Consider the following 10,504-nt stretch of genomic DNA (forward strand, 5'->3'; position numbering starts at 1 on the left):
GGATTGTGTTGAATCTGTAGATCACTTTGAAGATATTTCCATCTTAACAATTGTAAAGTTTCTGTTGTTGTTTCTCCAAGATTTTACTTAAATTCCTAGTAGTTAACACACAGTGTAATATTAGTTATTAGTTTCAGGCATAGAATTTAGTAATTCAACATTTCCATTTAATACCCAGTGCTCATCACAAGTGCCGTCCATAACCCCCGTCACTCATTTAACACCCCACACCCTAGCCCCCTGTAACTGTCAGTTTGTTCTCTGAAGTAGAGTCTGTTTCTTGGTTTTCCTCTCTTTCTTTCCCCTCTATGTTCATTTGTTTTGTTTCTTAAATTCCACATATGAGTAAAATCATATGGTATTTGTCTTTCTCTGACTGACTTATTTCGTTTAGTGTGATACTCTCTAGCTCCATCGATGTCTTTGTAAATGGCAAGATTTCAACAATTGTAATTTTTTTAACGATTTTATTTATTTATTTATTTATTTAGTTATTTGAGAGAGAAGAAGAGAGAGAGAGAGAGCACGAGTGGCGGGGAGGAGTAGAGGGAGAGGGACAAGCAGACTCCCTACTGAGCAGGGAGCCCAACATGGTGCTTGATCCCAGGACCCCAGGATCATGACCTGAGCTGAAGGCAGATGCTTAACGAACTGAGTCACTCAGGTGCCCCTAATTTTAAGTTTTTTAATCCATGAACCTATGATGTCTTTTCATTTATGTAGGACTTTTTTTTTAAGATTTTATTTATTTATTTACTTTAGAGAGAGAGGAGTACATGAGTGGGGGGACGGGCAGAAGGAAAAGAGAGAATCTCAAGCAGACACCATGCTCAGGTGGATGGAGCCCAACACAAGACTTGATCCCATAACCCTGAGATCATGACCTGAGCCAAAATCAAGAGTTGGACGCTCAACCAACTGAACCACCAGGTACCCCTATGTAGGTCTTTAATTTCTTTCAAAGATCTTGGTAGTCTTCAGTGTAGAAGTCTTGTACTTCTTTTGTTAAAGTTACTTCTAATTATTTTATTCTTTTGATGCTATTGTAAGTAGAATTCTTTTTTTTTGTTTGATTTGTTTTTTAGAATTCTTTTCTTTATTTCATTTTTGGTTGTTCATTGTAACTATTGTGTAGAAATACAATTTATATTTGTTTTTTTAAAGATTTATTTATTTATTTATTTATTTGAGAGAGTGTGAGTAGGGGGAGGGGCGGACAGAGAGGGAGTGGAGGAGAAGCAGACTCCTGGGTGGTTGCAGAGCCCAATGCAGGGCTCAATCTCATGACCTCATGACCTGGGCCAAATTCAAGAGTTGGATGCCAAACCAACTGGGCCACCCAACTGCCTCACAATTTGTATTAGTACATTGATACTGTATTCTGCAAACTAGCTGAACCTATTTATTAGTTCTAGTAATTTTTTTAGTGGCTTCCTTAGGATTTCCATATGCAAGATTACATCGTCAGTTAATAGGATAGTTTTACTTCTTCCTTTCTAATCTGGATGCCTTCTATTTCTTATTCTTGCCTAATTGCCTTGGTTATGATGTCCTGCACAACGTTGACTAGAAGTGGGGTCTGGTTCCTCATCTTGTTCCTCACTCAGTCTCACATTAAGTGTGATGTTAGCTGGGGGTTTTCTGTAGATGCACTCTATATGGTTGAGTAAATTCCCTTCTGTTCCTAGTTTGTTGAGTGTTTTTATCATCACGGGGTCTTGAATTTTGTCAAGTGCTTTTCTGGGTCTATTGAGAGGACCCCATGGGGTGTGACCTTTATTCTATCAATGTGATGTAGTTTGAATGTTTTGTATGTTAAGCCAATCTTGCATTTGTGAAATAAAACCTACATGGTCATCATGTATAATCATACAAGACAGGGGCACCTGGGTGGCTCAGTGGTTGAGCGTCAGCCTTTGGCTCAGGTCATGATCCCAGGGTCCTGGGATCAAGTCCCACATTGAACTCCCCACAGGGAGCCTGCTTCTCCCTCTGCCTGTGTCTCTGCCTCTCTCTCTGTGTCCCTCATGAATACATTAATAAATAATTTTTAAAAAATCATACAAAATAAATCTGAGCCTCTAAATTCTGCTTTTTAAACACGGAAGAATTAAAAAGTGAATATTTTTATTACAAACATAATTATTAGTATTATAAGCAAAATTCAGTATTAGGATCCGTAAAATTGTTGGCATCTTTAGATATTAGATCATTCCATTTCCAAAAATATTATTTGCGCAAAACCTTCCAGGAACACAATGATCCTTTCAAATAAGGCTCACCTATGGTTATGAAATGAGAAAAATGGGAGAGTTAATATTTGGATTTCTTTTAGAGGTAAAACCCTGATCTGATTATTGACAATTGGCCAACTCTGTCCATATTTTATTCATTTAGCAGAAACATGCAAATGTAATATTTTTGCTTCCCTTGAACCTGTTCAGAGGAACAGAATCCTTTGGGTTAGAAACTACAAACACTTTTCGAAATAAATTTTATTAATGGAAACACCAATGATTTTTATTATGTCCTTATTTTTGGTTAGTTCATCCCTCTGCTTTTGCACAAACTTAGAGTTTTGAAATAATATTGCATTGTTCCAACAATCTGGCAGGCATGGAGTTTTCAGACAAGGAGACATTTATGGCAGCTGAGTCAGGGCAATCACTGTTCTGAATCTTGAGGTTTCAAGTTAGATGTTGAGACTATAACAGACTCTTTTTACTCCTGGCTCAGTGTTAAAGACTTGGAGCAGATTCCAATTTCCACTATTAGTCTTCCCCCCACCCCTTGCCTTGCCCCACTGGTACTCTTGTTGAACAGTTCAACCTTTGTGACACATAATGGTTAGAATAATCTTCTCCTTCTACAAACTTTTATTATTATTATTAGACTTTATTTATTTATTTGAGAGAAACCTAGAGAGAGAGAGCAGGAGCAGAGAGGGAGAAGCAGACTCCCTCCATCCCACAGGGAGCCCAATGCAGGCTTGTTGCAGGGCTCAATCCCAGGACGCTAAGATCATGACCCAAGCCAAAGGTAGACACCTAACAGACTGAGCCACCCAGGCGCCCCTCTACAAAACTTTTAAAATAGCTTGAGTTTTGTTTTTTGTTGTTAGATTGTTGCAAAGGGAACACATAAGGGTTTGAATATATTTGGATGTCTACATTTAATGAGCTACGTAGAGTTTAGAGCAGAGTTAGAGGAGGATTTGCTATGGTTCATGAAATTCTGACCAAGCTGTTACTAGAATCATTAACAAGCCAACTGGAAGCTCGACTTCATTCCATGCCGGGGAGGTCAGTAAAAAGCATTAAATGGCTTGAAGGAAGCAAGAGAGTGTTGTCCTCCAAGTCCCAAAGGCATATTTGTAGGTGTTGATTATATCCAACTGCTACCCATCTTCCATTCCTCTTCTTATTCACACATAGTTAAAAACAAATTTAACCAACAGGAAATACCAGATAACATCCTGTTCTCTCTTTCAGAAATTATTTATTGAAGGTATAGGATGTGCTCGGCCATAGGGACACATCTATGAACTAGACGTGTTCCTGCCCTGATGGAGTTAGAGATATTTTACTGGAAAAGGCAAAAAAATGACAAAAATAACCAAATAAAATTATTACAAATCATAGTAATCTTTCATAAGACCTATGAAAGAAACATACCATGGTCTGGGATAGAGAATATCAAGGAACCACCTTCAGCGTGTGAGGCAGTCAAGGAGGCATCTCTGAGGAGGTGGTATGTTAGCTGAGATCTGTGGGACGGAGAGTTAGTCATTTAAAATGCAGGGTGAAGAGAGCTCTAGAGAGAAGGAACAGTGCACGCGAAGGCCCAGAGCCTAGAACAAGCCTCACCTGTTCTAGTAATCAGAGAAGGCCAGCCTGGCTGGATGGCAGTAAGCAAGAGAAAATGGCATCAGAGGGAGTCTAAGGTTAGTGGGAACGCAGGTGTGCTCAGCTCTGTCAAGCAACTGTATTAGTTTGCTAAAGCTACATGTAGGATGCGTGTTTTGTTCCCCAGATCACGAAGCAATCAACTCAGTTCAGACCCTATTTACCTGGAGGCAGCATCAGATCTTATAGGTTAAGGGCTCAGTCCTATAAGATTGCCCCATCCCTTCACCCTCCAGATGCCAGTTGCCAAGTCCAAGTCATCACCTGTGCTTCTGACCAACTCGGCTGTAGATCGGAGGTTCGAATGATCCCCTCCTTAGGTTTGACTAGTTTAGACGGGCTAGAGTGGCTTATAGAACTCAGAAACATTTTACTGACTGGAACACTGATTTACTCTGAAAGAACATAACTCAGGAACAAAGCCAGATGGAAGGTATGAGGAAAGGCCACGGGGAGTCCCTGCTGTCTGGGTGTCCCTCTCTTCCCAAATCTCCACGTGTTCGTCAGCCCGGAAGGTTCTCCGAATGTGGTCCTTTTAAGGTTTTGTGTAGGGCTTCATTGCTTAGGCGTGATTGATCGAATCATTGGCCATTGGCATCATTCAACGTAACTACCTCTCTAAAGGCCTATCTCCAAATGCAGTCACATTCTGAAATTAAAACACAAGACAATAGGCCCCAAAATGCAATTGCTTGTGCTAAGCCTCCCGTCACCAAACCAAGACTTCACTTACAGTGAATGACACTTTCATCTCTCTCAGAAACGGAAAACCGGAATTTTTTTTTTTTTTCACCAACCGGAATTAATTGCCTGATTAGCACAAGTTAGGTGATTTGCCTGATGGGCCCCTGCCATTCCCTAAAGGAAAGTAAACTTGTAACAACCAACGGCCTTTACGCCTGTATCACTTCCTCGTTCCTGCTCCCTTATGGCGATGAAAGTCATTTTTGTACAGCAACTCAGAGTTCCTTTCTATCTGCTAGATTGGATGCTGCCCAATTTGAGATGATTTTTGCTTAAATAAACTCTTGAAAATTTCAATATACTTCAGTTTATCTTTTAATAAGGGGGTGTGGGGAGTGGGGGGGCCCAATTCAGTCCATAACAGCACAACTTTAAGGATTTCAGATTTGCTTTTTAAGAGTAGTGAAAAACCAATGAAGAGTTTGAGGCAGGGGCTGTGCCGAAGAGAATGTAGCCGATGCTTTTAGGTATTAATTTTTTGCCAACAAAACCTTGGTTTTTGCTCAAGGCATTGATGTGTTCAGCCAAAAATGCAACCTGACTGGTTCTCCTGGCACAAGGGGTGGCCATGTGACAGTGTTGCCAGTGGCTGATGGATGTAATTTGGAGGTCTACAGAGGGGAATCCAATGGTCTCAGGAAAGTTTATTGTTTTACTGATGAAAAGGTTATGTCCCTTTGTCCTACACTCTTTCTTCTTTTTCCTATCTGGGAAAAGGATACAATGCTTGGAGATGCAGCAGCCGTCTTGCAACCATGAGGACGAAGGTTTTATGCCAAGGATATTGAGCAGGCACATGGAAGGAGCTTGGTGTTCAGATGACACCTTTGAGCAGCTATGTAAGCTCTGGTCAGCTCCCCCGCCCCCACTACTTTTTGCTACATGAGAACAATCCCCTGCTTGTTTCAAACACTGTGATGGGGGGACGCCTGGGTGGCTCAGTGGTTAAGCATCTGCCTTCAGCCCAGGGTGTGATCCTGGAGATCCAGGATCGAGTCCCGCATCGGGCTCCCTGCATGGAGCCTGCTTCTCCCTAAGAAGAAGAAGAAGAAGAAGAAAAAAAAAAAAAACCACTGTGATGGGGATTCTTGTTACAGCTGAATGCACTCCTAACTGATACAGAGGACTGGACCAGAAGAAGGAATGCCATTGAGGAGGTCTTGGCCAGAGTCCAGACCAGAGATAACAAGGACCTGGATTAGGAGGGCCGACTTAGAGCAAAGTGGATGAATTCCAGATTCAAGGTGCACTGCCTGAGCAGCACCCATGTGGACACTACAAATTTTCCCTTACTTATCCAGGGCTCTTGAGCCCAAACTTGCTTTATTTGGCCTTCTCTTAAAGTCTTGTAGCATGTGCAGCCTAAGTAAACGTTTTTGGTGCACCTACTTTGTGCTAGCTCTTATAGTTTTGAGGGATTTTTCCCTGGCTACTGAAATGCATATTGATCAGTTCTTCCTGGGAAGTCAGTTGTTTTCAAACTTTATAACCCACAATAATAGATATATTTTCTAACACGGCCAGAACACAGGTAACTGGAAAAAAAATCATATATATGAGAGAGAGAGAGAGAGAGAGAGAGAGAGAGAGATACACATAAACATATACATACAGATAAATAACTGAAAAAGGAGCTTTACAAAGCAATAATCAAAATACGGGCACACATTCTATTCTACTCTATTAAAAAAGATTCTGGGCAGCTCGGGTGGCTCAGCAGTTTAGCGCTGCCTTCAGCCCAGGGCGTGATCCTGGAGACCCTGGATCGAGTCCCACATCGGGCTCCCTGCATGGAGCCTGCTTCTCCCCCTGCCTGTGTCTCTGCCTCTCTCTCTCTGTGTGTCTCTCATGAATAGATAAATAAAGTCTAAAAAAACCAACCTCATTTCTTGAGCAAATTTCACTCTTCCTGTCTCATTTTTCTGTCTTCATTCATTAACAGGACACATCTTGGTCTCCGTGGCTGCTGAGCACCGCAGCCTGTGGGCGGGGGATGGAAACCTCCGACTTGAGGGACTTCGGGGGGCAGGCCCCGGAGCGGCTCGTCCCTGGCCTCGCTCCCAGCCCGCTCCTCCCGGCTCGCGGGGACTTCACCTTTGTCTCCTCGGCCCCGACGCGGAAGATCTCAGTGGTTCAATAGCATCTCCAGATGTCAAATTAAACCTTGGTGGAGATTTTATTAAAGAATCTACAGCTACTACATTTCTGAGACAAAGAGGATATGGCTGGCTTTTGGAAGTTGAAGATGATGATCCTGAAGATAATAAGCCACTCTTGGAGGAATTGGATATCGATCTAAAGGATATTTACTACAAAATCCGGTGTGTTTTGATGCCAATGCCATCACTTGGTTTCAATAGACAAGTGGTGAGAGACAATCCTGACTTCTGGGGTCCTCTGGCTGTTGTTCTTTTCTTTTCCATGATATCATTGTATGGACAGTTTAGGGTGGTCTCATGGATTATGACCATTTGGATATTTGGTTCCCTAACAATTTTCTTACTGGCCAGAGTTCTTGGTGGAGAAGTTGCCTATGGCCAAGTTCTTGGAGTTATTGGGTATTCACTACTTCCTCTCATTGTAATAGCTCCTATACTTTTGGTGGTTGGATCATTTGAAGTGGTGTCTACTCTTATAAAACTGTTTGGTGTATTTTGGGCTGCCTATAGCGCTGTTTCATTGTTAGTGGATGAAGAATTCAAGACCAAAAAGCCTCTCCTGATTTATCCAATCTTTTTACTATACATTTATTTTTTGTCTTTATATACTGGGGTGTGATCTAAGTCATACATGGGTAGAAAAAGACAATATTAAACTTGTGTGTAGTCTGGGAATTCTTGCTGAGATGATTGAAGAAAACCTGTTGCTGGTAAAATTTTACATGTTCCACATGTAAAGGCAGGTTTGAGGTCTTTTTAAAACCATACTTTTTTGTATTTAATTAAATAAGCATTTGCAGTTACCTGAATTTTTTTTGGTCAGAATTCCAAATTCTGTTTGATTCTTCATATTCCAGTGAATAAAATATAAAAGCATTGTGTTTTTAAGGTTGTGTCAATATTCACCTAAAAACTTGTGCCAAAGGGATCCCTGGGTGGCGCAGCAGTTTGGCGCCTGCCTTTGGCCCAGGGCGCGATCCTGGAAACCCGGGATCGAATCCCACATCGGGCTCCCGGTGCATGGAGCCTGCTTCTCCCTCTGCGTGTGTCTCTGCCTCTCTCTCTATCTCTCTGTGACTATCATAAATAAATAAAAAAGTTAAAAAAAAAAAAAACTTGTGCCAAAAACACCTGGAATGGTAATTATATTTCATTCAAAGGGTAAATATGGCAGCATCCTGATAATCTAAAAGTGCAATTTTTTTTAAAGGGTTTTCTCCTGCATCGCAGATCCTGTAGATATATATTTATATTTATACATATATATTTATGAAATAATTCTTATTATCCACAAAATATATTTCTGAATAGCCTAAAAGTTAAGATATTTTAAATCTGATGCTTAACCATTAATTTGGCCATTCTTTTTATTTATAAATTCAAATTGTTTTTTAAATTGTATATAATTTAAAAAATCTCGTATGTGCTTCAGTATGTCCTTATTAAGTTCTAATAACAACTAAAACTAATTTTAACAACTGCTGATACAGATTTGATTTGCTTGGGTGTGCTTTGAAAAACCATTTTTGAATACCTAAATACCTGATTTCAGTTTCATTTATCTTTCTGACCAAAGCAACAGGAGGTATAATGGATATGGCATTATAAAAATTGTTAATATGTAGAAAAATAGTAGTATTTATAGCATCAATAAATATTTTTAAGTGGTACTTCTAAGTCATAAAAGTTGCTGGAAAGAGACTTTAAAATCTTGTCCTGAACAATGTTATATGAAGTAGAAAAAAATAAAATGCTTCCCAGCTGTGTGTTTTGTTTTATAAAAAAAAAAAAAAAAAAAAGGAAACCTCCGACTTGCCGACTTGCCCTTCCTGGCTCTCCTGCATGAGCAGACTGGCCGGCACGTTACTGCTTCCAGGGAGGGCCCGGCGCTCTTGAAGAGCCGCTATTTGTTGCCTGCTAAGAAATGGCATTTCCAATAAGAAGAACAAGGCAGCTTTGATTTGGCAATCTGGAAAAGCCTCCAGGATGCACTGATAAGTGAAAAAAGCCAAGTGCCTACCGTGTGTATAATATGCCAGCCGACCTCGGAGGGAGAGGGTGCAAGGAGACTTATTTGTAGGTGCCTGTGTGCACATGTGTGGCTTATCTCTGGAAGACCACACAGCAGACTAGCATTATATTTGAGGATAACTGAGTGGCCGGGACATAAGCATGGGGGAGACTTATTTTTCATGTGTATCCTTCCTGCATTTTGAAAATTTTAAAAAGATTTTACAGATTTTATTTATTTATTTGAGAGTGAGCAAGCGAGAGAGCACATGGGTGGGGTGAGGGCAGAGGGAGAAACAGACTCCCTGCTGAGCAGAGAGCCCGACGAAGGGCTCAATCCCAGGACCCTGGGATCATGACCTGAGCCGAAGGCAGACACTCTAACCACTGAGCCACTCAGGCGCCCCTGCATTTTGAATTTTTTTTTACCACCTACATATTTGAACCTATTTGAATAAATTATTTCCAATCGAAGCAATCTATGCAGCCCCTGAAAATGATATTTATGAACCATGTATGATAACATGTTTAAAACACCATTTTCAAAAAAAACCCCCACCATTTTCAATGAACCCCTATGGGGATGTCTAGAATAAACAAAAGTAACAATAAGCAAAATCCAGGACACCTGGGTGGCTCAGTGGTTTAGCATCTGCCTTTGGCTCAGGTCATGATCCTGGAGTCCCAGGATCGAGTCCAATTCAGGCTCCGTCCACGGAGCCTGCTTCTGCCTCTGCCTCTACCTCTGCCTGTGTCTCTGTGTCTCTCATGAATAAATAAATAAAATCTTTAAAAAAAAATAACCAAAATCCCTGTGTATATAGAAAAAGATTGGAAGAAGGTCCACCATAAGTTTAATGGCAGTTTCTGAAACTGTAGGCATTCTCTCTTTTTTCCCTTATTTCCAACTTTTCTTTTCTTGTATATTTTACTTCTTGATGGCCAAAACATAAACACATTTTCTAACTGTGAAAATAAGTTGCTTTTCCTCGCCAGGGTGCAGCAACTGAGCTGGCTGTGGAGAGACGTGGCTGCATCAGGTGTTCCTGGCTGGACACACGTACTCCTTAAACCTCTATCTGTGCACTGGGTGCTCTCCAGGAGAAGACACTCAGGGGACAGTGGACAACATGAGATGGTAGAGGTAAGGACTTCTGGCCCTAGCGCACTCAGTGGGTTTGAATTGTACACGTGGCTCCCCCTTGACAAACCTACCCCCCTACCCAGGGGTCTCCTAGCTCGCCAGCCTTGAGGTTTCCCAGCCTTTAGTCCCTTTCCTTTTATTTGTTTTTATTTAGTTAGTTCAATTCATCATTTTTATTTATTTTTAAATTTACTTTTAATTTCTTAAAAAATATTTTATTTGAAAAAAAAAAAGATTTTATTTGAGAGAAAGAGAGACAGAGATAGCAAGAGCGAGCACAAGCAGGGAGGAGAGGGAGAAGCAGGCTCCCAGCCCAGCTGGGAACCCCACGTGGGGCTCGATCCCAGGAAGGTAGGCGCTTAACCGACTGAGCCGCCCAGGCGCCCTTTATTTTAACTTTTTAAGCCAGCTCCATGCCCAACGTGGGGCTTGAATGCATGACCCTGAGATCAAGAGTTGCTCGCTCTACCGACTGAACCAGTGGGGTGCCCCATCCAATCTATCATTGCAAAACCAAAGTCTCACCGAGCAGCTCTCCTACT

The 10,504-nt window shown here is 41.3% G+C and overlaps 1 pseudogene; it reads left to right on the plus strand.

Annotated features, from left to right (window-relative positions):
• The first annotated feature begins 6,627 nt into the window (after positions 1 to 6,627).
• Positions 6,628 to 7,696, plus strand: LOC140595664 (protein YIPF4 pseudogene; annotated as a pseudogene).
• The last annotated feature ends 2,808 nt before the right edge of the window (positions 7,697 to 10,504 follow it).

This window comes from Vulpes vulpes, chromosome 1 (assembly GCF_048418805.1).
Source record: "Vulpes vulpes isolate BD-2025 chromosome 1, VulVul3, whole genome shotgun sequence".
Lineage (NCBI taxonomy): Eukaryota > Metazoa > Chordata > Mammalia > Carnivora > Canidae > Vulpes > Vulpes vulpes.